Source organism: Halichoerus grypus, chromosome 1, assembly GCF_964656455.1.
Source record: "Halichoerus grypus chromosome 1, mHalGry1.hap1.1, whole genome shotgun sequence".
Taxonomy (NCBI): Eukaryota; Metazoa; Chordata; class Mammalia; order Carnivora; family Phocidae; genus Halichoerus; species Halichoerus grypus.
This window is the reverse complement of record NC_135712.1, coordinates 137,355,173-137,373,616: the sequence shown is the minus strand read 5'-3', so window position 1 is coordinate 137,373,616 and position 18,444 is coordinate 137,355,173. Positions and strand designations below refer to the sequence as shown.

Here is an 18,444-nt window from a genome sequence, read left to right as displayed (position 1 = left end):
AATGTATTCTAATATATTATTAAAATTATAAACCTATTCTTAATAAAATGAGTAACAAAAATAATCACAAATTTTTCTCTGAAATAAAGGAAGTTCAAACCAACACATGGAAAGGGTCTATACCATGTCCTAGCAGGCAGCAGGGAAGATAAAGAGTAAGTGATCACCAAGAAGGCCTATCTTGGGAGAGTCACCAGGTTTCCAAGATGAAAAAAATATATATATATATATGGACAACCATAGAGGTAAATAGAAAGGCCAATCCACTCTGGGTTGGAGAAACTGAATACCACAATAACAAGTCTCCCCAAACTATTCAAATTTGAATCAAACCTTCAAATAAGAAAAAGTAGGCAGGTTTGACTAACGACGAAAATTCTGAAAATAACAAAAAGAACAATAGAGGGATTGACTCCCTCAATTATTAAAGGTTATAAAATTATAATAATTAAGGACTCAACAGATGCAACTAGGGAGCCAAATACAGAAACCAGGAATAGTAAGAATGACAAAGTATCTCACAGCAGAAGGCAAAGATGGCTTACCAAATGGTACTTTTAAAAATTATAAAATCTGGGGCACCTGGGTGGCTCAGTCATTAAGCGTCTGCCTTCGGCTCAGGTCATGATCCCAGGGTCCTGGGATCGAGCCCCACATCAGGCTCCCTGCTCGGCAGGAAGCCTGCTTCTCCCTCCCCCACTCCCCCTGCTTGTGTTCCTGCTCTCACTATCTCTGTCAAATAAATAAATAAAATCTTTTAAAAATTTTTTTTAAAATTCAAATTATAAAATCTTATACTGGCAAAGTAGTAAACTGAATAATTTAATACACTGATAGCAATATAAATTCATCTACCTTCTCTGAAAAACACTTCGTCAATATGAATGAAGCTCCTCTTTTGACTTAGTGATCTCATAGTGCCAATTCTAAGAAGCCATCCTAAAGGAATAATCATGATAAACAAACATTATGTTTTTTGTTTTTCCTAAGATACAAAAATTAAAAGTATTTTTATGTCTACCAAAAGGAATAATTATTATATACTACCATGCATCCATACAATAGACAATTATCTAGACATGAAAAAAAACAATTTCTGATATTTAATGACAGACAACAGGTTATTGCTTAGAGAACTGCTGACTTATGCAATGCTCATTTAGAGAGAAAACATTAACCTGTATGGGTACATTCTAGAAAACTGGAATCTTTTTTAGTGATTCATCTTTATTTTTTCCCTTTTCCAAAATTTTCATTTATAGCATGTTATAATTATCTATTTAAAAGAAGTGTTAAACTAAATTTCATAAGGATCATAAAGCATTATTTTAGTTGGTTTAAGTTAGTTTCATATTTGTGTAAGAGCCATATATTCTGAACTCTATATTTACATGCACTCTGTGCCTGTTAGATTTTTCCAGTGTATAAAAATAATGCACACAAATGACAAAGTTGATCAGGTTTATAAGCCAACTTAATATTATGAAAAAATCACATGCAAACAATTGCAATCAGTGATTTTAAGTATACATTCACTGGAAGGCATTTAAAACATCTACTTAAGTGAATAAAGGACTCTATTGTATTAAGTATTACTCAGTTTTTTGGACAAAAGGGAGAGTGTTGATTTCTTGCTTCACACAGACAGAAATGGAAAGTAGCCACAAATGGTATTAACATATGAAGTATTTTGACAGTGATTTACTTTTTAAAAGCCTTATCAGCCTTAAAAGTGGATTCAACACTTAGTATGCTATCATTTGTTATAGATGTGTTTTTGAAGTGTGTTGTATTCTTGTTGTGTATTAAATGAATTATTTTGATTTCAAAAACCTTGATTTTCTACATGCAGGCAGTATCAGGATATATTTTAAAAGAGGCTAACACCTACACGTAACACATGCATTTTATACTGAAATTGAAAAGATTGAATTTTCAGTGCTTACATGGCCCAGCGAAATTTTTTTAATTTGATAGTTCTTACAAAACATATATCAAGCCCTATTTTCTGTATAACCCATCCAGAGATATAGAATTGCACTTTCCTCAGTAGAGATGAGTTGTCAATCTCCGATCACTTCAATAGGCACCTATAATCTCACCGTGACTACTTTGCTCTCAGTGGGGAATCATTATTTGACACTTGACTTGGAAATCTGCCTGGTGTTCCATTTGATTTCAATGGTAGTCAATGGAAAAATCTCAAGTCTCTACACATTCTTTTGTTATTTTTGTACATTTTGTACAAGTTGATTTTTTAACTGAATGGGCCACTGAAGACCCGACAGGACCAGAACACAACGAGGGCAGAGAAGTGAGCAAGCAGATCTGAAAATGACATGAGCTCTAATTCCGAGTTGCCTGGATGTCGAGCCAGGTCCGCCTTTAGCCATTTAGAGGGACTGCACCCACAGTCAGCCTCCACTGGGACCAATGACCTGAACTCAGCATGCTCCCTTCTTCCCACAGGAGGGATAAGCAACTTCCCATGGGTTTTAAGGTATCCAGGTGCTGGGCAACTGGCTTCCCAAGACAACCCTATGAATAGCTGCTACTCCAAAATGCAGTCTGCCTGCTGCCAAGCATGTCTGATTATTCCCCCACTGAGAAAGATGCTCCCTCAAGCTTTACCTGAAAAAGGAAGAGCAACAAGGGAAGACTTCTTTACATTTGGAACCTAAACCCCTGGTGTGAGGCCAGCAGCACAGCTTGGAGGGTGAGGGGAAGTTAGTAGCCCCCCAAAACCCCTCCTCTGGATGCTCCTGGCTTTTTAAGCGTTCCCCCCTTTCCTCACAAAGCCTAGGTCTTAAACCTTGCTGGGACATTGTGGTGCTCACCTCGAGCCATGCTGTAGGACAGGAGGCGGCTCACAAGGACCTTGCTGGGCATTATGGAGTCCTTGGTTTCACTACCCACAGGTCATTTTGATGGTTTGTAAGAGGTCTGTGCTCATGCGGAATTTTTAAGGATGACTAGGGCTCAGGAGGACAGTGGATTTGAGGGGTGGGCTTGAGGGCTGGAGGAGTCCTTCAGAGAAGAGTTCCTACTAAGGCCTGAAGGAATGAAGCAAGTCACTGACCACCTCAACTTACAGGCAACTTAGTTCTGAGGAAATTTAAAGGACAAGAAAGTAGTGAGAAGAAGTAAGGAGGGGCGTCCTGGGATCCAGTGTGAAGGGCTTTGGCTATCAGCCTAGGAGCTACACTTCAGGGTTGCTCAAAGGAGGGTCTGTGGCTAAACACCTGAAAACACAGAATCCCTATGGGATTCGGAGCCAACGCTTTCCTTTTGCTGGTGTGGGTGGCAAGTCTCACTATCTAGAAAGTTTAATGAGGGGAAATGAGGTCAACGTAATATTTGTAATGACACATTCAGGCAAATTATATTATTGTGTAAAAATGGTTTCAGAGGAGTTTGAAAAAGAAATGTAATAACAGAACATGCCTCAGGCTGTAGTTAGGTTGAACTCACAAGAGCCTCTGTAGCAAACAGATACCAATTCATGTTGCAAAAGACAATTAATATTCAGTAAAATATTCAGCATCATGTGAAACATCAATTTAACGTTAACTTAGATTTTATTGGAATTGTGTCTTTGTATTCACTTTGGTTTTATAGTTGTACAGGAACAATCAGCACAGGAGAATGTATCTAGGTTTCCAGTTTTATCTAAGGTAACAAAACTAAGGTCGGGGCAGGGGGTTGAGTGAGGGGCGATAAAGAGATTCAGCACAGCATAGGCTCTTCAGCCAGATTGCTTGGGTTCGAATTCTGATTCTACTACCTGCCTGCCCCAGGACCTTGTCACTGAATCTCAGTCTGCTCATCTGGAAAGGGCAATTAATAAAAGTTCCTACCACAATGGGTCATTGTGAGGATTCCACGAGTTAATGCTGTCATGCCCTTGACAGAAAATAAAGACAGCTCAGGCTAACTATTGTGGCTTCTTTTCTCCTTTTATTGGGAGCCATACCTTGTTCAAGGTGATGAAACCCACCTGTAGGTAAGAGGCAGTCCCAGGGAACTTGTCACGTTATAGATAAATGTGTATTTCTGAAAAATGGTTTCAGTGAGTAGATTTGATGGAGAGGAGAAATTTAAACTCATTTGGGAGATCGAAGTGAATGACAATGTAATTGAGAACATTGTTCTCGGAGTCTGTTCAAAGTGTGGCTTCTGGGCCAGCAATACCTGGGAACTTGTTAGAAATGCAAATTCCCCAGTCTCTGAATAAACAACTCTGGAGAGAGTACCCACCTAAGGGTTTTGTCAAGCCCTTCGGATGATTTTGCCACTCTGGGACGGGAGTTGGCAGACTCCTTCTGTAAAGGATTTAAATATGTTTTGCTGGCCACTTGGTCCTTGAAAAGGTGTAAAAAAAAAAAAAAAAAAAAAGGGTATGTTCCAATAAATCATTTACAGAACTAGGTACCAGCTGGATTTGGCCAACTGGCTCTAGCTCATGGACCCCTGCTCCAGGATGCTGAGCACAGCAGCTGGGACTGGCAGTAAAGGACAGTGTTGAAGTCTGGCTTCGAGATGGTGAGTTTGAGGTAGACATGGACAATTATCAGTTGAGTATCTGGCTCTGGAGCTTAAAGGAAAGAGCAGGGCTGAAGGTATAGATTTAAAGGCAGGGTAAGACGCTTACGAAAAGGTGGGGGCAGGTGACACTACCCATGATGCCCATGGAGTGTGGGGCATGAGCAAGGAGGGCAGACCACCAATCCCAGACAGAGCAAACACCAAGAAAGATGGTGAGCCTGACAACAGAGCCAAGAACGTGGATGTGATCAGTCCAGCCCCCGCAGTGCCACAAGGATAGACTAGCAGCTACCACAGGATCCGTCGGGGCATCCGTGACTGCGTGCATACCTCCAAGTTATGTATAGGGGGTAAAACGAGTATGTCCAAAGAGTGAGGGAACTTTTCTTTCTAAGTGAGGGGAAAAAGATATAGTCCGTGGGTAGACATTGATTGAAGAGAATAGGACAAAGAAGGGTCAACTGAAGGAATGAGGTTCTTGAACTGGGAAGAGGTCCCACCAAGAGCCTAAGGATGTGGGACTGGCCCTGAACAGCAGGAATCACACCTCCTCTGTCCACCCCAACTAGAAGACTAGGGACACTGAAGCTTCAGGGTGGGCAAGAAGTTTAGCTTCTTTATTGAGGTAACCTCAACCTTATCAACAAATTAGATTAGAAAAGGATTAAGGTTGGGGACAGGAGAACAGTAGACAAGATAATAAAGTATCGTTTCTTTCAAAATAAGTCAAACTTTTCACCAATTCAGAGTGTATTTCCCATTTAGTAGGAATTAGTGGTGTTCTTTAATTACACTGGATTTATGAACAGGCTAGGCATACAAGAGATTTTTATTCCCTATTCTCTATTTTAGCATTCACATCTTGATGAGCTCCTTCACCTAACCCAAGTTACGCTGACATGATCTTTGACTTCCCACGGAGAAGCGTTCATTTTAACTGGCAGGCAAATGATATTACACTCCAAAGGCCCATCATGCTAAATGACCATTAAACCATTACACTTAAGAACTGCCTCTCAAGATAGAGATTCCCAGTGCTGCACACAGTATCACTGTTTAACTGTCAGCATTTTATAGACAGGGAAATGTCATCACCAACCTCACATGAATTCCTTCGGTTATAAACAAAACATCTGTGGCTGGTTAGCTCAGCTGGTTCATCAATGAAGTTAAATGACCAAAATCCTGGGTGGAATCCTTGTCAAACTCCGGGTACAAGCCACTTATCTGCCACCCCTGTTAGATGAGGCACCTCACAAATGGAAGCTTGGATTCAGAGAGGGTGCAACTGCTACACCCCATCCATCAGCCTCCTTGCTCCTTATTCCTCAACAACCTCCCTCCTTGCTGCCATACACCACCCCCATACCACCTCCAGGGTTCACAAGTTATTATTATTATTTTTTAAGATTTTATTTGAGAGAGAGCGCTCGTGCGAGCAAGCACGAGCAGGGGGAGGGGTAGAGGCAGAGGGGGAAGCAGATTCTCCGCTGAGCAGGGAGCCCGATGCGGGGCTCGATCCCAGGACCCTGAGATCATGACCTGAGCCAGAGGCAGATGCTCAACCAACTGAGCCACCCCAGTGTCCCACAAGGCTGTTCTTTCTGGCCACCTGCCCCCGTGCCTTTTCCCAAATTCTTCCTTCCACTCTGGTTAATCTGTTCCCATCCAATCCCTCCCAATACTTCAAAGTTGGCCCCAAATCCACCGAAGTCCTAGTATTTTTCTCACTTGACTGCAGCCTTCATGAGTCTTTACACAGCTGAACAATCACCCTTGGAATCTATATTCTATGATTTAGTTCACACTTACCTTCAGCTTGAAACGCTAAGTTGGCTGAGGGAAATAGTACAGGTATAACACAGTATCATGCAAAAACAAGGTCTTTCCTATTTCAAGTGCTGGATTTCTTAGTTGGATAATCCAGAGCAATGCATCTAACGTATCTGGACATTCATTTTCTCATTCATAAGATGAAAAGCCATACCGCTCTAATTCTCTGCCTTAGATTTTTCAAACACTGCAGTCTTTAGTAGCCCTCACACACGTGACTGCTGGAAACAGATCCTATGACTGGGTAAGTGCACATCTATATCAAATGCAAAAACCAAACAAACAAAAAACCCCACCACGCCTTATGGGCCTTGTGGGTCATAAGCACCAGTTCTTCTTTGCCTTCATTTCTCTTCTTTTCAGCCATACCTTTAAGTTGTGCAGGGCCGTTTGTGACCTACATAGGTAGTAGGCTAATTTTGGGTTGTTCACTTACATTTTTAAAAATGTTCACTTGACAACCATTTTTAGGTCACAATTTTAAAAAGGCAACCACGGGGAGAAATCTGTGATTGGTCAACAGAGCAGGCAATCAAGCATCATTTTTTTGCTAAAGCTTTATTTGAGAGAGAGAGTGCACCAGAGGGAGGAAGGTCAGAGGGAGAAGCAGACTCCCCACTGAGCAGGGAGCCCGACACGGGGCTCGATCCTGGGACTCCGGGATCATAACCTGAGCCGAAGGCAGTCGCTTAACCAACTGAGCCACCCAGTTGCCCAGCAATCAAGTTTTCCTAGAGAAACCATAAACCACCTTTTTCTTGCTATATTGCCAGATCAGAGGTTCTCAAACTGATCTAGCAAGTCCGGATGGGGCTGCGCAGGACATCCATGAAATCTTAACTACTTTCCTCCTGATACTAGGGTGGCACTTGCCTTTCTCATGCTCTTGTGTGTACTGCAGTCTTCTGGAACCTGGTATAAGGGGCACTGCAACAGCTTGAAGGCAGAAGCAGATAGGCAAATCCAGCTACCTTCTACTAAGCCAGACACTAAAGCTTACAAAAATGTGGAGAAAAGGTTAGTCTCACTATGTTTGCTTTGGGAGAATCCTTTTTCCATAAAAAATTTTACATTAACTTAATAGGCTTATTCTAAATGAAGCAATAGGCAAATTTCTCAGTCTTAGTTTCTAATATGGTAAGTATCCATGGCCGTACTCCACATATAAAAGAGCTTTGAGGTCCCCTATGACTGAAGAGTATGAAAGAGACTAAGACATCTGGGAACTGCTTCTCTAGATCAATAATGGTATGAAATAACTATTTGGCCAATAGAAGAAATAAGTTTAACTCTGAATTCTCACTAAGACATATGAAAAATATACTCACAACAGATTAAGATTGTATCTTTTATTGATATCCAGAACCCTGAGCATTTTTTCCCAAAGAATGCTGGTAAGGTCCACACAATCCAATCACCTCAGCTTTCAAATCCAACCCCACTCTGCTCCGGACCATAAGTGAGATGGAGCAAGGAATAGGGAGAGTACGAAGTTCACACTATTTCTCTGCTTCATGAGGTCAGCTCAGGGATGGCGCCCCTACACACATCCTTTGCAACACCACGTATATTAGCATGCTAAGGCTGTCCTAACAAAATACCACAGACTGGGCGACTTAAGAGATTTAATTCTCACAGTTCTAGAGGCTAGAATATCAAGGTGTTAGCAGTTCTGGTTTCTCCCTGAGGCCACTCCCCTTGGCTTGCAAGTAGCTGTTCTTGCTGTATCCTAACACGGCCTTCACCGGGTCCTAGAGCATCCCTAGTAGCTAGTAAGAACACCAATCTTGCTGGAGTAGGACTCCCCCGCTGTTAGTCTCATTTAATCCCCTCTTTGAAGGCCTCTCTCCAAATACTGTCACCTGGGTTAGGGCACACGCATGTGATCTCACTTAAACTTAATTGCCTCTTTCAAAGCCCGGTCCCCAAATATGGTCCCATTTTGAGGTACTGAGGAGTTAGGATTTCAATATATTAGTTTTGGAGGAACACAATTAAGCCTGTAACACCATGGTGAGAAAATAATGCTCTTCTACTTGGTGATTATGAAAAGCTTACATCCTATAATCTACTATCTCATCTTTCTAGGGGTACACAGGAAGCCCTTTGAATTCACGTGGCTCAAGTTCCTCATTTTACTAAACTCAGGTACAGAGAGGTGAAGTAACCTATCTAAGGTCACACAGCACATTATTAGTTCACACAAGGAAGTGATGCTTTTAATTTTTAAATATAGAGTTATTTTCAATATTCAGGGATTGTATTATTTAGAGAAAGCTCCAGTGATTTTAAGAAAACATTTGAGGACTGCTTACAGTTATTTCTTTTGTCAAGAATTCTTTTTGTTCAATTATCATGCCCCAGTAGATTTGTCTATTATGTGCAGAGAATAAAGGATGGGGGGGGTCGATGGGTTTGTTAGTTTCTTACACTTGAGTTTGCCTACATTGAGGCAGATCCATGTTCAAACAATCCTTGCCAAGTGTTTGAAACCAAACCCTTTAATCACAGAGAAGCAATAAAAATGGAATATAAAGTCACCTTCTGCCTTATGGCCTTCTGCTATGGTGAAAAGCAGCTCCAAAGCTTACAACTCCCTTAAGTTCTGCTAACTGGGTTAAGAGCTAAAACAAGGCTAAACGAAGGTGTAAGGCCACTGGCTGGGAAGGCAGAACAGCCCAGATGCACAAGGTTTGTTCCTAGACTTCACACCATCAACAGCCAGGACGCCCCAGGTGTCTTCAAGAGTTGACGCTCCTTCCTTCTCCCACAACGCACAGCTGAAGAGACCCTGCCCGACCCGGTGGGGCACTACTCCCCCTGCCTTGGGCCCAGTTCTTCTTGGGAAACCATTACTAGAACGTGAGCATAGCAGGTTTCCGCAATGTTAATGAGTACAAAGTAAGCAGAGATTCGCAGGAGACCTTGCCTTGTTTTAGTGATCTAAAGCAGGGGCCGGCAAACTACAACCACTAAGGCCAAATCTAGCCTTTGAGCTGAGCATGAAAACAAAACCATGAAACAAAACACAAAAAGCAAAACAAAATTTCGGGACATGTGAAAATATCAACATCAGATTTCAGTGTCTGCACTCATTCACTTATATATGGTCTAAAACAGCTTTCCTTCTATGATGGCAGGATTGAGTAAGGGAAACCATAAGGCCCACAGAGCCTAAAATATTTACTATCTGGTCCCTTTACAGAAGTTTGCAAACATCGAATCTAAACTTTGGAGCCCTCCCACCCCCAACACCAAATATATAAAGCTCATGTTTCAGATTTTATTATCTTTGCATATTTTACCCTGGGAAAATTTTATGATTTAGCAGACGGCTATCAGTTGAGTTTAGGATTTTGTAGGACCTGGAAAACCCCCCAAAATTTAGATTTCTCAATCTTTTTTAGAACAGCCAAAATATCACAATTTGAAACCAAAATCCTCTAAAGTGAGAAAATGCTGTTTTGTTTCACTTCCAAGTGAGTACAATAACAGGACGCCTGCAGTCATTTTAATGTTAAACTGTTTATTATAACTACATGGGAGTTGTAAGAAAAACTCAGTTCGTATTTTATCACGTAGTTCTAACACAGAATGCCTCCCCCCAGTATCCATCCTCCCTTTATCAATGGCAACTCACTTCCCCACCTTCAAAGACTCAAAGCTGTTTAACCCATGTTCCTTCAGGAGATACTTCAACATAAAACAGCACAACATCAATTCTTTCCTCTGAGCTTTTCCTGGCAAGAAATTATTACCATGGATCAAAGTGATTAATCAAAATAAATACTCCAGAAGCCAGATAAGGCGGATTACAAAGGGAATTATGGAACGTAGCTTCTAATAAGAGTATTAAGGAGTTTAAAAGGAGTAAATCTGAACATACCTCTCCTCCGTAGATCCTGAGATCAGTTCTACTAGATAAAAAGGACAGGTGACTGTCACTTCACAGTAATATTCAGGGTTCTGTAATAACAAATACCTTGAGTTAGTAGTCTTAAACAACAATGCAGAAAAAAAGTAGATTTGTTTATTCCAAGTCTTTGCCTACTTCTCCACAATACCTCCTTTTCCACGATGTGACAAGTTTAACCTTGTCATAATGAGAAGAAACCACCAAGCCCCTTTGCTAAATCTCAAACCAAGCCGGACTGTCTCCCCTAAAGCCATGAATATCAAACAAGGGAAAAGCTAGTGAGGAGGGATGAGCCTTTTTGTGCTAAGCTTTATATTAACTGGGCTCAGGTGTAACGAAGTCACTTCGGTATGCAAAAGAACTCACACAGGTGATAAATGTTATAATGGTACAGCCACCTCTAGGATGGTCCTTTGACCCCATAGCAGATTGAAAGTAGATTGTATAAACGTTCGGCTGTGACCCAGACCCATGAAGATTTAAAAGAAAAGCAAAAAAGAGATATGTTGTGATCTTCTTGGTTTCTTCGTTTTTCACACGATAGTATTAGTCCTAGGACTTGGGGAGAAATACCTCTAATTCCTGCCTCATCCATCTTAGGGAAACAGGACAGTGGCTTTTGACCCTAGCTTTTCCTCAAAAAATGAAGGCTTGTTGGGGGGCACCTGAGTGGCTGAGTCGTTACGCGTCTGCCTTCGGCTCAGGTCATGATCCCAGGGTCCTGGGATCAAGCCCCGCATCGGGCTCCCTGCTCCGTGGGAAGCCTGTTTCTCCCTCTCCCACTTCCCCTGCTTATGTTCCCTCTCTCACTGTGTCTCTCTTTGTCAAATAAATAAATATTTTTTAAAAATGAAGGCTTAGGTTCTAAATTGTCTTTTATTCAGAGACTATAATTTGGTCTTAAATGCCTTCTGATAGAGAAGCCAAATAACTTGTCTCCAAGATTCACTCAGATTCAGGCTTAATAATCACAACTGGATATTCCTGAAGTCCAATAATACCAATCCCAAGAGAAGCAACTGGGGTTGCCAGATTTAGCAGATCCAACTATAGGACTCCCCAGTTAAATTTTCAGATTTGTTTTCAGATAAACAACAAATAGGTTCGTACATCCCAAATAGTGCATGGAAAATATGTGCACGAAAAACGTACTTGTTTATCTGAAATTTCTAACTTAATGGGGTGTCCTTTATTTTTTATGACAATCTCTGGAGCAACTTTAATTGAAAATGTTTCTTGGTGGACGTGTAGTGGGGAAAAAGTTTGGTGAATGTGTTGTGCCTAATCCTGGAAGGTGAAAGTTCATAAAAGCTTTGGAACAGAGCAAAATATCCTTACTCCTCAGTTCTCCAGTCGGTGAAACGGGAGGTGAGATAAATTAAATATTGCATGGACAGTCCAGTAGATAGAAGAGAAATTGCAACATCCTTGATTTTTTTAATGTCCTTAAATTGCTTGGGTATATATCATACTCAGTATCATAACTAATTTATAATACTTATCATGTGCATGTGAATTAAGTGCACAAAAACTGGGTGCTTTCACTTCCGTTCATGGCATCATCATGAACTCTCAGGTGCAGCTCAGCAACTAAATAATGAGAAGGCATTTCCTCTTCAGCTTTGGTGCATTTTATCTACCAAATAAATCAATTTAAAACTCATCTTGACACTCTCCCACCCCATCATTTCAATGTGGAAAAAAAGGAAAGAGATTCAACCCAACTAATCCAATTGCTTTTTCAAGATACAGACTCCTTAAGTGTTGCCTCAGACTATGTCTGACCTCTTGAACTCACAGAGGGGAAATTAAGGCAGAAAAACCCAGCAGTTCAAATCACAGCAGCCTCAAGATTTGGTAAGATTTAATCTCTGAGGTTCCCTAAGGCAAATAAGGTGGAGTAAAATAACCAGAGAGTAACATATTGAAGAATAGCTTATTTTTGGAAAAACTGAAAATGACCCCAAACACTGAGCCCTTAAGAGGAAAGATGTTACAGACGTTCAAGGTTATCATATTAAGTTACCAAAGCATAATGACATAGACAGGCAACTCATCAGCGAGAGGTGAGTTGAGTACAAGCAAGCAAACAAACAAAAACTTAGATAACTGGGTACAAGGAATCTTTTGCATGGATAACTGTACCAACCTCAGGGACATCATGGTGGACATAATACCTTATTTACCTCACAGTTATTTTCATTGCACAGTGGATCAGGAAGTATTTCTATTTCTCAATATTGTTGATTGGCCAGAGCAAACTGAAAAGGGATTGGTTCCCCTGGAGTCATCTCCTGAATGTTCACCCCAGGAAGCTTCACCATGAAGTTAAAACCATCTCAGTGTAATCCCCTGAGCATGCCATGTTGGTCTTCAATTTGGTCTCTTCTTAGGAAGGCCTTGGAAACTTATGTGTTAATATTCACACCTGGAAAACTCTACTTGCCAAGGCATTTGAAATAATCCATGGGGACCAGGATACAAATACTGTATATGAGAAAGATAAAGAGTCTCAAAATAGTGTACATATTGAAGAATCACTTGGTGGGACTTATTACAAGTGCATATTACCAGTCTCTATCACAGAGATTCAGATCTGGTAGGTCTAAATTTTTCTAGGCTTTGTTTTGTATAACACATACAAAATTTATTGATCACATACTATAAGTAATGTAATCTGCCAAACCTCTCAAAAGTTTACCATCATTCAAGCATTTTATTTTTCAGAGCAGACCTATAAGGAACAAGTATTCATTCTGCTTTATAAAAGAGAAAGCTGAGGTCCAAAAAGACCACAGAATATACTCAAAGCCACATAGCTTGTATATACAGAAGTCAAGGCCACAAACAGGTTAATTCATTCATTCATTCATTCATTCTCTCACTTGTTTTCTAACTACTTTCCTCCCAGACTCCTCCACTTGGTCACCCTGGGCTACCTACTAGCCTCTGAACCTACTAGACATATACCTGCCCCAGGGCCTTTGTTCTTTCCCTTCTCAATGCCTGAAGCATTCTTCCCCCATTCTCTCTTCACTTGCTCTTCACTTCCTTCACTCTTTGATCAATCACCTTCTCAATGAGATCTTCCATGACTATATTATTTAAATTACAACCCCCCCTCTCGCTGGAAACACCCTGTCCTCCTTCCCTATCTTCCCCATCCTTCTGAAAGATGTTCAACAGGTAAAGTGAAGACACTCCTTACAGATCTTCTGTGTAGCACACTATTCACTCTGAATGATTTACATGTTTCTATCTCTTCCACTAGGATGGTAGTTCTAAAACCTTAGCAGCATCAGAATCACCAGAAGGACTTTTTAAAACCTGGATTCCTCACTTCACCCCAGAGATTTGATTGAAGTGATGCTAATAGTACCAGTCAGCCGGCCATCTTGAATAGCCTTGCCCTAAGGCACTGGTTCTCACCTGGGATGATTCTGTCTCCCCAGGGGACAGTTCACACTGGAGACAGTTTTTATTGTCAAAACTAGGGTGGATAGCTACTTGGCATCTCTTGTGCCAAAAATCCTACACTGTTCAGGGCAGCCCCACAACAAAGAATTTTCCAGCCCAAAATGTCAACAGCACTGAGGTTGAGAAACCCTGCCCTCGAAGAGTGCTTCTCAAACACTTAGCCCGTGTCAACCCTAGAGGGCTTGCTGGGGCTTATGTTGTCAGGTTGCACCTTCAAAGTTTCTGATTTGTTACGTAGGTCGAGTGTAAGGCCAGAAACTGTACATTTCTAAGTATCCAAGTAAAGGAGATACTGTTGGTTCAGGGCCTACGGTTGGAGAAGAATTTAGTAGAACAAGCACTCCATGAAGCAGGGACCTTGGTCTCTTTTACTCACTGCTGTTTTGCCAGGAACAGAGCATGGCATAGTACAGTCACTCACATGTCTAATTTTTTAATAAGATAATCCCACTTCCCACCCCCCACAAGGTGATTCTGATACTAGTGATCCTCATATTGCACACTGAGAAACCAGAGTTGTTTTTGTTTGTTGCTGTTTGGACAGCAACTTTGGGACGCCTTCTATTCCTATTGACTCCTCAGCTCCTTTACTACCAACCAAAGAAGTCTGATGAAGTTCATGCGTTCGTCTGTTGGCCAGGAGAATGCTAGGATTGCATCCCCACAATGAGATCCCTACAAAAGAAACACATTGTCACACGCAAGTCTCTGCACTTTCTATTTATTTATGATGGAACTATATAGTCCTCAACTACCTGTCAAGAAATTCCCATTTTCAAAAAATAAAGCCAGAGGATTCTCTCTCTCTCTCTCTCTCTCTCACACACACACACACACACACCCCTAGTTCTTAAATCTGATGCTTGAATGAGGTCCCTAGCATTTGAACACAGTGGGACTTGGAGTGTCTTCTCGAATGTGCTTGTGCTTCCATAACCACATCTATGGCCGTTGTTCCAAGATGGTATCTTCCAGGTGCTGTCAATTACCTCTCCTTACATCATTTTCTGGGGGAATATTCAATTCAGTTCCTTTTATCTTGTGCCCAAGGCCAAAAATGAAGCAGGTGATCTCCATAACTCAAAAATGTCTGATATCTTAGGCTCAATTGCCCTGGTTAAGACAGGCATTTAATGAAGAACTGGTGAATGAGAAGTTTAATGGCTAGAGCCAAGAAACTCCATCTTAAAAATCTCTTTTTACTTACATTGAATCATCAGCCAGGGTTATTGATTTGCATTTACTGACTGGACTTTCTATTGTTTTCAGATGTTACTATCCTCAGCTGGTGCCTGCAGGCTATTAGTTCCAGGAGGTTCAGCTTGCTGTCCTGAAAAGCCAAAGCGTTCCCTACTGAGTTGAGAAAGCTGAAGCATTCACAATAGCTCCAGAATCCACCTCATGTCAGAGAGTGTAAAAGTGTTTCACTGATCGGCCTCATCTTACAACAATGAGAATCTACCCAGAAATAATCAAAATCTTAAAAAATGAACACAGTTCACGCTTTATTTAAAAAACAGCACCAGTGAGTTATAATTTACATGCTATGGAATTCAGCGTTCAATGCAATGATTTTTGGTAAATGTACAGAGCTGCGCACTTATCCTCACTGTCTAATTTTAGACCATTTCCAAAGAGCAACCTCGAGCCCATGTGCAGTTACCCACTGGCACCCCTGCCAGAGCCAGTCAACTCCCAATCTACTCGCTGTCTCTACAGATTTGCCTTTTATGGGAATGCTATATAAATGGAATCATACAGTATGTGATCTTTTGTGTCTAGCTTCTTGCATTTAGCATATTGTTTTTGAGGTTCATCCATGGTGTAGCATAGAGCAGTACTTCATTCCCTTTTATTGCCAAACAGTGTTCATTGTATAGATCTATTACGATTTGTTTATCCATTCACCAGTTGATGGACAGTTGTTTTGTTTTGTCTATTAAGAATAATGCTGCTATGAACATTGGCACACAAGCCTTTTATAAACATATTTTCATTTCACTTGGGTAGATTCCTAGAAGTAGAATTTCTGGGTCATATGGTAAATCTATGTTTAACATTTTTTTAAAATGCCAGACTGTTTTCCAAAGTGGCTGTACTATATTAAAATCCCACCAGCAAAGTATGAGGGTTCCAGTTTTTCCATATCCTGTCCAATATTTGCTCTTGCCTATTTTTTTTTTACCATAGCCATATACACAGTTCACTCTAAATGTTGAAATAAGAGTAATTTCAAATTTGTACCACAAATATAAAACTACAGCTGGCATTCATTGAGGGCCTACTCTGTGTAAAATCCTTTAAATATATTACTGTTAGCCTTGGAGCACCTGGGTGGCTCAGTTGGTTAAGCATCTGCCTTTCGGCTCAGGTCATGATCTCAGGGTCCTGGGATCGAGCCCCGTATGATGGGGCTCCTAGCTCAGCGGGGAGTCTGCTTGTCCCTCTGCCCCTCCCCCTGCTCATACTCTCTCTCTCTCAAATAAATGAATAAAATCTTTAAAAAAAATAAAAATAAATATATTACTGTTAGCCCATCATTAACACAATAAGATATCACCCATAATTTACAAATAAAGAAATAAAGCTCAGAGAGTTTAAACATTTGCCCATGGGATCCTAGCAAGCAGGTGGCAGTCTGAATTCAATGCAGGATGTGTGGGACACAAAACCTAAATACAACAGCGATTCATACAAAAGCCAAGACTTATTTGAAGTATATGCATGGGCTTTATCTTGCTAATCATGGCCAAAACACTTCTGTCAATGTTATTAAAAAGAAGAATCAATAAACAATAAAATCAATTGTTCTTAATAACTACAGATGTTCCTCTGAAGGAACAATACTGAAGTTCTGGAGAACAATTTCACCTCAAAATATTCTCTTCCAACATCAAATCTCAAAGTTATAGTCTTGCTTCCAATTTAACTAGCAAGATATTTACGACAATCAAAACTCAAATGAAACATACTTCATAGCGATGAAATTGCTGAATGGTTTTTATTAACTGTACTGAATCTTCTGCCACTATCTAAAGATATGAATTCTGACAAAACCGCTATTCATGTTTGAGTGCTCAGAAAACATTTATTGCTAGTTTCTGAAGTCCCATCTATGACTAAAAAATATTGATGTTTCCTCTGACTTACATTCCATTACGAAGAGGCTGTTGATAGAATGGTGATGGCCAAAGTCACTGGGTAGTACTGCTCTGGCTCAAAATCTATAACTCACTCTTCTCTGGCCACACCTCTTGGTCTACCCAGTCCCCTACCACCAGTCATGACTCCAAGTGATCCCCTCATCAGCATTCGAAAGGTCATCCTGCTCTCTTGATACCTGGTTCTTCTCTGCCTTGGAGATGCTCTGAACAATGGCCAAAAATGTTCAACATTCCCGATTGGGTACCTTTATTCCCTTCAGATTCATTATTTCACCTGTTTGATCCAGATGGTTTGTTAATGAATACCTGTTTCCCCGTTTGGTTTTAGAAGATCTGGTGATGAAAATCATTGTCACTACTCAAAGTATAGTCCACAGACTGGTAGCATCAGCATCACCCAGGAACTTGTAAGAAATGCAGTATTTCCAGCCTCATTCCTAACCTACAGGTCAGAATCTGCATTGTAACAATCTCCCCCCATGATTCCTATGTGTTAGATCATTAACTTGGGCTAGTATGGACTCCCAGGTCTAACCCACATACCCAGAACCTCACAAAACCCAGCTGAAAATCTGCCCCTACCATAAGTAACAGCAGGGGATCTTTATCATTCAGAAAACACTCCTCTCTGTGTTTCTTCCCTCTGCCTCCAAGCACAGTGAAGCCAAGCTCTTTAAACAATGACAAAAATCTCTTGACTGTGTTACCCTGTAAGGAAGAGTGCACTATTGTTCATATTCATGTGCTTCCTCTCTCTGGAGCAGAGTTAGAGAGCCCCATCCTGTTGAACCCAGGCCTGCCCACATGACTTACTTTGGCCAAGAAATGTAAGCAAAAGTGATATGTGTCATTTCTAAGCAGAAGCTTTAAGAGTCAGTTAATGTCTTGTCTCTCTCTTTCTCCACTATCACAAGACTGGCCCAGACGGTGGAGGCTCTGTCACCTGAGTCCAGAGAGGACAACATGGAGCAGAACCAAAGGTGACCTATAGAGGGCAAGCAGAGTTGCTGTTGAAAGCCACAGGGATTTGGGGTCCATTTGTTACAGCCCACATTAGCATAACTTGACTGATGCACCTTGAATCACTATTGTTTCTCCCTTTCTCAATTAAAGAAAAAATAGCGGGGGGAAAAAAACAGACCTTAGAGAGGAATCTTATTTAGAGGTGCATTTACATCTGAATTCTCTAGAACTTAGGTTATCTCCTTCTCCTCTGCCAACTCTGCCAATTTTTTTTTTTTTTTTAGTTATCATTCTTCTAATTTCCAGATCCCTCCCAGTCTGCATAATAATTTTGATTTCTTTACAACAGGGATCAGCAAATGTATTCAAATGTCCAGATAGTAAACATTTTGGCCTTTAAAAACCATATGGTCTCTCTCACAACTACTCACCTCCACCATAGCAGCATGAAAGCACAGTGAGAAACTACTACAAATGCATGAGTATGGCTGTGTTCCAATAAAACACTCCTGGACCAAGGTTCAACACGTAGGGCTATTCTTAACT

General features: G+C 40.9%; 1 protein-coding gene across 2 annotated transcripts in view; it reads right to left on the bottom strand.

Moving 5' to 3' along the window:
- The window catches only part of RARB (retinoic acid receptor beta), a 712,218-nt gene that overhangs the window by 670,190 nt on the left and 23,584 nt on the right, over positions 1-18,444 (bottom strand). For both annotated transcript variants that reach the window (XM_036072138.2, XM_078072445.1), the window contains exon 2: positions 10,265-10,344. The gene's annotated coding sequence lies outside the window, so the exon portion shown is untranslated. The remainder of the gene's footprint in view (positions 1-10,264; positions 10,345-18,444) is intronic.